Below are 13,036 nucleotides of genomic sequence, written 5' to 3'. Positions count from 1 at the left end.
GAATGTGTTTCTACTTCATCCAGAACAGTGGAGACTAGGTGGCTCTAGGTGGCGCTCCCTCTCTATCAGCATAATTCAAAGGAGAGCTACAAGTACTACAATATACTAGAACCCAAGTGGTTTTTGAGCAGATTTCTTGGTTTTTCAGTGCCTTCCCCATAGACTATGTAGAAGCCATTTAGCTGAATTTATAATGGTATTGTCAAAACAAGACACTTACTTTCTGAATAGTTTAGTCAGCAACTAAACAGTAATTTCAGTATGTATCTTCTCCATTATATTTACCAGGGTAAATCTATTATAGGAATAAGAGCAAAAAGTCTGATGAATTAAAGTTTAACAAAGTAATAGATTATTAGGAGTTAGAAATATCTTTGTTCCTATGAGCTATTACGTTATAGTCCACAAAATAACATAAATCTTTATAGCATCATAGAACTTGTTTCCACTGTACATTATGTATCTCAAATGAAAAAAAAAAGTTTCTGTTCTAATTATCACATCAGCAAACAAGGAAGTCCCAAATAAATGACTGATGAGTAATCATTCCAGTAATGCTGAAACAAAGTCAAAACATCATCAAGATAGTGGAAGAAAACCAGTAGATTCTAATTCACACACCCCTCCCCACATTTTCACTACGGTATATACATTCCTACAAAAGACATTTTTCAAGATTATTTTTCCAAAAAAAACAAAGGTGACTTAGAAAAGAACCCGCAGTGAAAAATTGATGAATTTTAGAGGAACATGAGTCAGAAATATTTACTAAAAAAAAAAATAATGCAATGTGTTTCACACAATTTTTTTATCTTTCAGGAGCAATATTTCTTTATTGCATTAAATAGAAGATAAAATTAATATAATCTCATCCTGTCCTCAGTCAAGGATCAATTGATTTGTTTTCATTAATATTTTATAGCACATCTTCATATATTATAGGCAGTCCTTGACTTACAACAGTTGATTTACTGACCATTCAAAGTTACTGTGGCACTGAAAAAAGTGACTTAAGACTATTTTTCACACTTATGACCATTGCAGCATCTCCATGGTCACATGATCAAAATTCAGATGCTTGGGAACTGATTCGTATTTATGATGTCCCATATTTATGATGTTTGCAGTGTCCCAGGGTCATGTGATCACCTCTTCCGATCTTCTTACAAACTAAGTCAATGTGGAAGCCAGATTCACTTAACCATGATACTAACTTAACAACTGCATTGATTCACTTAACAACTGTGGCAAGAAAGGTCGTAAAAAGAGCCAAAACTCACATAACAAATGCCTCACTTAGCAATATAAATTTTGGGCTCAGTGGTGATTATAAGTTGAGGACTACTTGTACGTGCATATTGACATGAGTGAGTCAATAGGCTACATATGCAATGTTGCCTTATTTTTCTTTACACCCTTTCTTTGTGATTCAAGCTGCTTCTTAGCAGAAACTTTGCTCATGCATTTTCAGGAGAGTTAGGATTGGTGGGGACCCCAAATGGAAGTCTTTGAAAAGTGCTAGCAGGAGTAAGGCTTCCTAATCTTGTTACCCTCCCCATGGAGGTTTTGACACTGATGAAGGCTAATTTTGGTCTGGAAATTACAAGTTGGTCATATTTTCATATATTATAGGCATATTACAGTTAGCAGGATTTTGTTTTGTAGGGGCTAGATTATGGTTTTATTCCTTTGTTTTTGCATCATAATCTTGTAAAAATTATGGGTTCATGAAATACGTATATGTATACGTAGCTGCTTGAAGCATCTTATACTACACATATGACTCTTTCATACCTTACAGGTTTAGCAATTATTCTAACAATAACATTTTGATTCTTTGTAGAAGTGTCAAAGCAGCAGAACCTACACACACACTTAGACATACATTATACAGTACTGTATAGAAAGGGCAATCTGCTCTTAAATTTATGCAAAATAATAAATATTAGCAGTGGATCATAACCACAATGGTTTGTACAGTTCTCTCCCTTCTACATCCTTCAACAAAAAACTTTCATTTATTGGAACTGAAGTGCGATTGTAGCTTCTGTGTACAAAATATTTATAGCCAAATGTTTAATTTTCACTCATAATTAAGATCTATAACTTTTGAATAGTGACTAATAATGCCAACTTGAGCTACTCATTCACTAAGAACATTCTTTAGAATTATATTTAATTGTGTTGCTTAATTTTGCCCTTTATTATTGGAAATAAATCTCATAAAGTTCAATGGGAGTAACTGCCCAATATAGTCAGGAATGTATGCACATGACCTCTGAGAACAACATACTGAAATTCATGGAGCTAGGCAAGTATCCTCCAAGTGTTTTGGTTTATATTTTTATATAATGCAGCCACTGTGATGAATAATCAGAGATGATGAGATATGTAATCCAAAATATGGTTTCCAATTCCTGTTCTAGGAATAAACAATTTTGCAACAAACACACTGCAAACTGCTTTTACTCTTTTTCTCCTGAGTCCTGGCTACCTTTATATAGTACTGCAATTCCTCTTTCCAGTTGCATTCAGACACTTAGAACACTTAGAAGTGTTAAGAATTCTAAAATGTTTCCTTTTGTCTTCACTGGAATAAAGGTAAATGTAAAAGCAAGAGCTCTTTCTTCTTTAGAAAATGCCCTTGTGCCAGTTTCCATTGCCTATTCTGTTGCCTTTCATAGCTAAATTTAAAAAGAAGGTTGTAATATTGCATTATCACCAATAATTCACAACCATAAGTAACCAGCTCTGGTTTTGTTGTTGTTTTCCCTTGTTTTCCTTTAAACAATTTCAAGGAAGAAATTTGGTTCTTCATCCTGCATCTCTAGGGGAGCAGACCTTCCTGATATCTCTCATCAGAATCCGTCTGTAATCACTACCCATTGCCTAATGACAGTAATTAGGAACAGCAAAAAAAATCTCAGGACTGAAAGAGCTGACAGAGCAAAGGGAACCAGATGTTATTTGCACTTAAGGATGGGGGGGGGGGAGACAGAGAGAGAATTTCCCTGATAAATCAGCTTTTATTTCTTTTATTTAATGTCACAGTCATTAAGTCAGGCTCTGAAAGAGCATGGCAGTCTACACCCTAGACTGGGACTCATGAATTAGTACAGCTTGATCCAACCTGTATCCTTCAGATGTGCCCGAATGTCAGCTCCCTAAATTCCTAGCCAGCTGTGCTGCCTGGTACCTCTTGGAAGTTTTATTTCCAACCTATTTTGAGGGTCCCAAATTGACAAAAATTGACAGACTATAGCACTGTACAGGAAGAACTTAACTGACAGGTGAAACAGAGGACTTGCAAAAGACATCATATTTTTTAACCACAAACTTGTTCACACAAATAGTTTATGTAACAGAAGCCATTATTTTGATTTCTTCTTCCTGTTTTCTGATCTCCTGTATAATATTGTTATGGCAGGGGGCAAAATGATTGGTCCCTTGTTGCATCAGATAAATTAAGGATGCAGTTAGTCCTCAACATAAGGCTGTAATGGAGCCTGCTGTTACAGTTGTATGTCATGATGGTCATAGAATGGGTAGCTGTGAGGCTCAAAAGAAAGATCAAGTCCAATTAAACTGATTTGTTGCTATTCATGGCTACGTACAGGAATCTTCTCAACTAATAGTTAGCACTTGCTTGGAGTTAGATAAAGGTCAATAGAATTCAAGGGAAATTGGACATAGTTTGCTTGTGGCTACACAGGGATTCTAGGCTGATCTCTCTTCTAATTCCGCCCCGGGTTCTGCCACTCTTCTACATTGGTCATATGACTGACCCAATGTTATGTTTTTTTGTAGTTGCTTTTAAGGAACATCATGGTTGCTAAGTGAACACTAGTTGTTAAGTGAATCAGTGGTTTGCTATGGGCATGGTTTTGCTGAAAGCCAGAAATAAATGCCAGTTTTCAGCCAAACCATTTTAAAACATAGTCACATGACCGTGGGGTGATACAAATGGCAAGAATGTGACTACATTGCTGCGAGGCCCCCAATTATCAGAACTTTGAATTCATGTCCCTTTTATAGGTCATAGGTCAAGAGCTAGCTGTAGCAAATAAGAGTTAACCCCTTAAATCTCCCCTCAATTATAATCTCAATCTCATGCCTAGCAGATGTGTTGCATATTCTTTTCTATTCTGCGGCTATGTTACGGGAGGAAAAGTATGGTGTGGTTGGAAGGGCAAGGATATGATGGCTAAAGCTTCAATGATAGCCCAATTTCTGGGGTGGAAAAGGAGAAAAATGTGTTTTTATTCTCCATTTGACCTCCTACATCGCGGAGAAGAGGTCTTCAGAGCTAAACCTCCCTCTGTTCCGGTTCCTTCTAACCTCCAAGTGGGCAGCTCAGCATTTGATGGATTATAAAAGTTATTGGTACAGCTGTTGGCTCATTGGAAATTGCTGGTCATCATTTTGCTTTGTTGTACTTTTAATCTAATATACTTTTGTGTATCCTAAAATAAGAATTTGTTATGCCATGTTACTTTTCAAAGGGTTATGAATTTAGTCTTAGGAGGATGGAAGATAAGTTCTTGCACTTGAATAAAGATAATCCTCAACTTATGACCACAATTGGGACTGGATCTTCCATCACTAAGTGATACGGCCATTAACTGAGTTGTGCCTGATTTTACAATCTTTTTTGCCACAGTTAAACGAATCATCAGAATGGTTAAGTGACTCAGGCAGTTGTTAAATGAATCCAGATTTCCCAATGATAAAACATAGAGCATAGAACACAGAATAATCGAAGGGACCTTGGAGGTCTTCTAGTCCAACCCCCTGCTTGAGCAGAAAACCCTAAACCCGTGGTGGTGAACCTATGGCACGCGTGCCACATGTGGCACGCAGAGCCCTCTCTGTGGGTACGCACACCATTGCCCCAGTCCTAGGCCTTTAGCTGGGTTTTATAAAACCTTTTTGCTTTAGGCCTCCGCCGCCGTGTGCAAAAAAAAAACCGTTCAATCAATTTCAACTTCTCACGGGGGAAAAAAAGATCTCACAAAGTTGGAATTGATTGATTGAACTTTTTAGTCCCATGCAATCTGCCGTTACCACCGAAAACGCGCCCACCCAATGGGCCACACCCACCCAATGGGCTACGCTCACCCAGTACCCGACGATACATAACTGGGTTTTGGGTTGCAGTTTGAGCACTCGGTCTCTAAAAGATTCACCATCACTGCCCTAAACCATTTTAGATAAATGGTTGCCCAGTTTCTTTTTGAAAGTTTCCAGCACCCACAACCTGCTCAACTGTCGTAAATACATGCCAGTTGCCACGTGCCCGAATCTTGATTACATGACCATGCGGATGCTGCAGTGGTCATAAGTATGAGGACCACTTTTTTCAGTGTGGTTGTAACATCAAACAGTTATTAAATGAATGGTCATAAGTTGAGGACTATCTGTACATGAAAATATACATGCATAAAATTGGAGAGAGTTTTTACTTAGATGTTTTCGTTTGGCTTTTGGTATAACAATGTTCTGGTTGAAGAGACACTTGTATAGAAAAAAACTCAAATTAAAAACACAAGATTGTAAGTATAGTCTCTTCAGAAGAATAGACAAAATTATTTCTCACATTCCCCATCTTTTTCCCCTTGGTGGCTAATATATGGAGAAGAATCGGAGAAAGTTTTTAGCAAGGGGGGAGAAAAGTATCACCTAGGAATACGGGTTGATGGAGGGATATGCGTAACATTTTTGAAAGGGGACAAGACTGCGGGGGGGGGGACAATAGGTCAAGTGGGTAGAGTCACATCATAAATGAGACAGGGCCAATATTCTCTATTTCTCTCCCTGCCCTCTCAAGATTAGTGGAGGGGAAATTATCTTTTTAAATTAACTTTATTTTAAGATTAATGCTGCAGGATTTTTGTGTTTCCTGTTTCAAAATAGCAGGAAACCGAATCACCTTTTTTCAGTTGGCAGGGTCTGGAGAGGAGACATGCAATACTAATCTCACCCCTTTCCAGTAGTACACATTTTTCACTTCTAATGAAAAGTACTGCCTGAGCCAATGTGGCACCGACAATCTACCTTGGAATCTCTGAGATATTTTTATCTGGTGGTTTTCTTGCTTCCCCTGTCTGGAATTTGTGAGATATTAAAAGAGTTTTAAAGAACAAAAGGAGAACCAGCAGGGGAGAGATTGGCTGGCTGGTTCCCTGAGTTGGGTGGAGCTATGCTGTCATCCAAGATATATAATTAAGAGGCTGCATCATCTGAGTCTTCATCAAAAAAAAATCTGTCCTTACTTCTTCCTTAGAAAATGGTGGTTGGGAAGTATGACATATCATGCAATTGAATATGTTTCAGTGGTGCCATTGTGCAATATAAAAGGAGAAGAAAAGATAATACAATTCACAGCTTTATTTCACACCACAGTCTGTGAAAAAAGGAAGCACAACAAGTAGCAGAGTGGTGCAAGGGCATTGTATTGCCAATTGCCTGAAAATCAAGCTTTAATGTGGTTTTGGAAATCTGGAAGCTTTGTTGGATCACTTCCAGCTCTAGGCAGTTGCTCAGAAAGTTAGACTCCCCCATATTTACTGCAATCTTCTCCTACGGTGTCTTCCAGATATATTGGGATTGTACTTCTGGGATCCCAGCATATTTGGAAGGTACTACATTTGGGTAAATAAAAGTAAATATAGGCAATTTTTATTTATTTCTTGTCCTCATTTCTACTTTGCTGCAATCCAGAGATGCTCAGCAGCTTACATGAAGTATAAAATTAAATAAAACACTCACAGGAATACAATAATAACAATAAAATCACACAACCCAACACAAAAACAACACAATAAACAGAAGATAAATGTATCTTCATATAATTAGGAAAAGGCTCTCTGGAACAGCTGAGAGCTGATCTGACTGCTCAAAAATTGAATAATCAGACATAATCCAGTGAGTTTAAAAGAGTATTAAGAAGCATTTGCAACCTCCTGTTGGCTTCCCCATTGACTTTGCTGGCAGCAAAGGTTGGATGTGGCAATCAAGTGACTATGGGCTGCTGCAATGTTGCAACTGAGAGCTGGTTGCTGAGTGCCCATATTGGAACAAAAGGGACATTGAAATAATCACAACAATGAGAGCCCATTGTAAGTGCCATTCTAACTTTGAACAGTTACTGAACACATCACTGAAGCAAGAACTACATGTAATTGGAAATAAATCCATTATATCCAACCGGATTCAGAACTCTGGACCATTTAATTTAAGACTTCTCTGGAGGATAATATCTGAACAGGATTTCAATAGTGTTATTTGTTATATAAAAGCATCCTCTCAGTAGTGTAATTGTAGGATATTTTAATTATAATTGCAAAAATTATCACTTGATTCTGGACATCTCCTAAGTCATGGGTGTCAAACTTGCCACTTCACGTGATGTGTTATGATGTATCACAACTTTTTTTTGCATTGCCCGAACTGGGGTGGGCGTGGCCTCCATATGATGCAACTGGCCCACAGGCCAGCAGTTTGACACTTCCAGTGTGTGAAATGCCATTATATCCTTTTGTCCCTCAAACGTTTGGTCTAAAGTTTGTGTTAGTGACTTGTCATTAGTGGTCTTATGAATTTGGTTAGATATCAACAAGAGCCTCATCCAACTAATAGAAAATTACTACCGTATCTAATTTTTTACAAGATTGTCCATTACCTTGAAATGGACTTGCAAGCTATATGAAAAGTTGCACAATGGCTGTTTTCTGTATTTTTGATGAGAAATGATACATGCCCTTATGTGTTATTGGATATTGAAATTTTGAAATCAGGAAACAGAAACTGGGTCAAGCCCAATACTCAAGTGCTTTAAAATTTTCAGACAGTTGATTTCATTTCTTGTTTTTATGGGGCATATGTTTCGCCTGTCGATGCAGATGGAGGAAACTGTCCTTATCAAGAGCAATGGAATCTTAATTATAAATAGAAAGCTCTCCATTTTACTGTGAGTCAATCAGTTCTTTCAATTCTTCATCCAAACATTTGCTGACAGATTTGGGTAGTAATGGGTCCACTGATACAATATTAGCTTAATTTCACTCCTTTTTAGAATTACAGACCTAACAGCAAAAATTTTCATATCTACCGGACAATGGAAGTGCATCTGCTTTAGCAAATTTTCCTATCAGAAAAGAAATGTTTGATGACTCTTTTGTTATCAATCATAGGCTATCAATAAAGGAAAATAAAATTTTATCAAATGTTAATTCTCCACTGACTCAGTGCTCATTGTAAAATGTTGCTTTCTCTGTCACTTATAGGTACTATTACTAACCCCATTACTATTACTAAAGGTGGAAGCTTCATAGTGTTCAAGCAAATGTCATCATTTCCCCCAGCAACAGCTGAAAAAAAAATGTGTGTATTGTTCTAAGAGACAACAGATGTATCATTGAATTGTGCCTTTGGATGTATAGGATTGGGGGGTGGGGATTGAATACAGAACTGGTCATAGAATCATTAGGGCTTGAAAAAGAGTCCTTGAATTGGTTTCTAGAAGTGATGGAAATAAAAAGAGCTAAGGTTCTTTTTATTGTTTGACTTTGGTTAAATGGGGAGAAAAGGAAGAATAGTTCTAAATAGTAGAAGTCTGAAATAAGAAGTACACATAAAAAGGAAATGAATCAGCATTCTATAGGGTACCCAGAAAAATATTATTTTAGAATAAAGTGGAGTAAGGGAAAGGGAAACAGCAAAGCAGAATTTTTGAGCAAAATGCTGGAAAACTCTGCCATAAAAGAATTTTGGAGACCGCAAAAAAAGCGCATCTCATTTGTTTAATTAATTAATAAGGCCACCCAAGTCCATGAGAACTCAAGACAGCATACAATTATAATAAAATCATTAGCAAAAATGAAAACCACAGGCATCCAGAAAAAGAAAGATAATTCATTCTAAAGATAATACAACATGCAGGACCTACCACCCAATCTAACCTAAGATTTGAGGGAATAATTTTAGGAGCTCTTTTAATCATGATCGGAGTGGGAACTAAACAGATCTCAGGAAACTGTTGTACCCCCCAGGCAGGCACAGCGACAGAAAAGGCATATTTTCCAGATTCCAGCAGGAGACGCAGCTCTAATAGCTTGGATTTAAAACATGAGATGGACAGAAATTATGAAAGATACAGTTGGAATTTCCCAGACAAGTCCCTTAAATATCCAGGCCTTTACCATGAAGGGTTTTATAGGTAATAATCAGCACCTTGAATTGCACCTAAAAGCCTACAGGTAGTCCTCGCTTAACAACTCTAATTGGGATCAGAATTTATGTCACTAAGCAAAGCAATTGTTAGGCAAAATGTCCTGTAACTGCACTGCTTAGCAATGGCACTTCTGTTATACAGTGCCATCATTATGTGAAGATCTCATATTTCTCCTATCCTGCATGAACTGCCAGGTCTGTCGTGCTGCCTCTTAGCTGGCAAACACACACACACACACACACACACACACACACACAGAGAGAGAGAGAGAGAGAGAGAGAGAGAGAGAGAGAGAGAGAGAGAGAGAGAGAGAGAAAACATATGAAGTATAGTCTTCCAGGGGCATTTTAAATGCTTACCACTGTGTTTCAGTAGTCAGCTTAGTTCTGAAACCCGCTACCCTGCTAATCTTTTCATAGTACGAGTGCAAAGAAATTATTACCATTTTAATAGATGTAGAATAAATTGAACAGGAGATGCACACTAAAGTAACAAATGGTTCTTGATTCCAAACCAGAGCAAAGGTGTAACTGGAAGATTGCAATACCTGGGTTGATATCTGTGCATTCTGTTGATAGAAACCTGATCCGTGGACTGTTGCATGAGAATAGAGGAATCCTCTATTTATGTATACTATACTTGACAATAAGATTCCTCACCAACTCTCTTTTTTCTGTTTGAACAAATGAAACAAATCTGTTTGGCAGTTGATGGAACAATTGGAATCAAAAGGCTGGAGGTCCCTGAGGATGGGGGGGTGGGACACAACTCTACCAGGAGGATTGAAAGGTGTGACACTAGCCAGCACAAGTCATTTTGGTCATTTTTGGATAGTACTGGTTACTATAATTGTACAGTAATAAGCTAAGCTCAAGGATACAGAAAGGTCAATGAGTCTTATTAATATTTCTCATATATGCAAACTAGGATTACCACTTCTAAAAAAGAGAAATAGTCTCAGCTTCACTGCCTGGAAATACTACCCACTTCCTTCATAAAATATCATCAGTGATATTTTCACTCATCAGTGGCTCACAATGTGCAAAGGCATAGTTTCAAATGATGTGTAAATCACTTATTGGATCTTTTTACCAGCTATAGTTAGAAAATTAGGCAGCCAGTTTGAGTACAGTGGTTAAAGCACCAGGCTAGAAACTGGGAGACTATGAGTTCTAGTCCTGCCTTAAACACAAAGCCTGCTGGGTAATCTTGGGCCAATCACTTCTCTCAGCCCTAGGAAGCAGGCAATGGTAAAGTATTTCTGAGAGAGAGGGGAGGGGAGAGAGATCTCATTGGAAAAGTTCTGCAGTATCTGCATAAAGATAATCAAGTCCAGCATTCTCTGCTTTTCATTAATGATTCTTGTTTTTTTTCATTGACTAACCATTTGCATTTGAGCACCCTCCCATTCTTGTTATACAACAACTGCTAATACTGCAAGTAAAATACAATACAGATGGTTCTCATTTGTAATGGTGCTGAAGTCACATGGTTGCCATTTGTGATCTTATCTGCCAGTTTCCAACAAGCAAAGCCAATGCAGAAGCCAGCAAGAGTCACAAAGGGCTACCCAGTATTATCCTCACTTAACCATGTGTGAAATTCCCATCATTAAATGGTATAGTCATGTGAAATTGCACTTTGCATTCATGTTATTTAGTGATGGCAGTTCCAGTCCCAACTGTCATGTTAACAGAGAACTATCTGTAAAAAATAAAAACCCTGCCAACAAAAGTGCGTATAGTCAAGGCCATGGTTTTCCCAGTTGCAATGTATGGCTGTGAAAGTTGGTCCATAAGAAAGGCTGAGCACCAAAGAATTGAGGCCTTTGAACTATGGTGCTGGAGAAGACTCCTGTGAGTCCCTTGGACTGCAAGGCGACCAAACCAGTCAGTCCTAGAAGAGATCAATCCTGACTGCTCTTTAGAAGGCCAGATCCTGAAGCTGAAACTCAAATACTTTGGCCACCTAATGAGAAGGAAGGACTCACTGGAGAACAGCATGATGCTGGGAAAGATTGAGGGCAATAGAAGAAGAGGACGGCAGAGAATGAGGTGGCTGGATGGAGTCACTGAAGCAGTAGGTGTGAGCTTAAATGGACTCCAGAAGATGGTAGAGGACAGGAAGACCTGGAGAAACGTCCATGGGGTCACGATAGGTCAGACACGACTTCGCAACTAACAACAACAACAACCTGTAAAACAATGGTCCCTGGATTTATCCAACATCATTCTGTCTAACTCACTTTTAAAATCTCTGTTGAAGTTGGTAAACCTCACAACATCTTTAATAGAGTCTTCAGCTATGCAGTGCTTAAAGATGGCTTTTTTTCCAAAGCCAGCTGCTAGGAATTGTCTTACTGGGAATTATTTCCCAAATGTTCTGTTCTTAACGTGCCAAGAATAATGTTTTTAAAAATACCAAAAATTGCATAGCAACCATCAAGATTCCTCTTCTCAGGTAGGTTCGCTGTCATTCAAGGATTGTCTTGGATCATTCCCAGTTGCTCCCGTTCAAATCTGGGAAGCATACCACCAAAGAGCCAACTTTGGCAGTGAAATCATCTGATTATTGGCAGGAGAAAACAAACTTCCCGCCGCTCAGCACACCATCTTCACAGGACTCCATCATTGGAGGCTTTTAAAGATTGAACAGCCATTTGTCTGAAATGGTATAGAATCCCTTGCTTGAGAAGGAGGTTGAATTAGAAGACCTCCAAGATCCCTTCCAACTCTGTTATTCTGTATTCTGTAGTTCAACTTTTCCCAATATAATGCTTTCAAGCACCATAGTTCTATTACACCTACCACATGAACTAGAAATTGAAATTCAACACTTCTGAAATACGCCAACCCAGGGAAACTTGTATTATTTGGGTCAAGAATTACATTTTGCCAGTGCCAAAATACTAGGCTTCAAATGCAGAGAAAAAGACACATCCTTGAAAGAACACTTTCCCTGGAAAGTGATTGTTTTCTCCCTCTGCACCTAAGAAACACATTGTCAATGTCTATGTATGAAAAATTTATGCCAAACAGAGGACAATTCACATTCTTGGACATGTTAAACAATATCTGTCATTGTATATGGTAGATGAAAATGCCAGTGTCTACTATAGATATTCTTGAATATCTGAGGTCGTTTCAAACACCATTGTTTGGCCAATCCTTTATTTTGACTAAGAAACTAAGAAATAGCTAGAATTTTAATGTGAACCTGGGAAAAGGAAAACGTGCATCAAAGTTTATTATATGAGCTTCTTACCCAAAGTACAGTTGAATAAAATCAGACCTGAAGTGCAAATGGGAGGCAAATTGAAAAGTGCTCTGAAAAGAACAAAGGCAAAGGTTTGTCCAGCAGAAGATTGGCAAAGAGGAATTGGAGATCCGTGTGGGTCTCTTTCCCCTAGGTCCATCATGATAATATATGTCTCATATGGAACTATACATGATTTTATATTTTCATATAATGACTTGGTGAGACTCCTGTGTGGAGTAGAATAAGTCTTCTCATCTTCAATCTAATTAACTTTGGAAAAAAGATACTCCTTAACTTTGAGATGGTGTCTTTGCCACCTGATATGAAGAAAAAATCCTTAACCTTGATGGTTTCATTCTTGGCGAATTTCCTCAACTCAGTCCAACATAATAGAAACTTGTTCTTCTTATCTTTGTCAAAAGCCAGGGAGATAAGACCATCGAAAAGCAGGTCTACTTACTTATGGTTCATATCTTGTCTAAGCTACGCACAAAGCTCCAGGGAAATGGAATGTTGATGCAGACCTAACCAGAAGGATGTTACATG

Source organism: Crotalus tigris, unplaced genomic scaffold, assembly GCF_016545835.1.
Source record: "Crotalus tigris isolate CLP2741 ecotype Arizona unplaced genomic scaffold, ASM1654583v1 scf7180000017644.4837335, whole genome shotgun sequence".
Taxonomy (NCBI): Eukaryota; Metazoa; Chordata; class Lepidosauria; order Squamata; family Viperidae; genus Crotalus; species Crotalus tigris.
The sequence above is the reverse complement of the archived record's forward strand: the minus strand, read 5'-3'. Positions refer to the sequence as shown.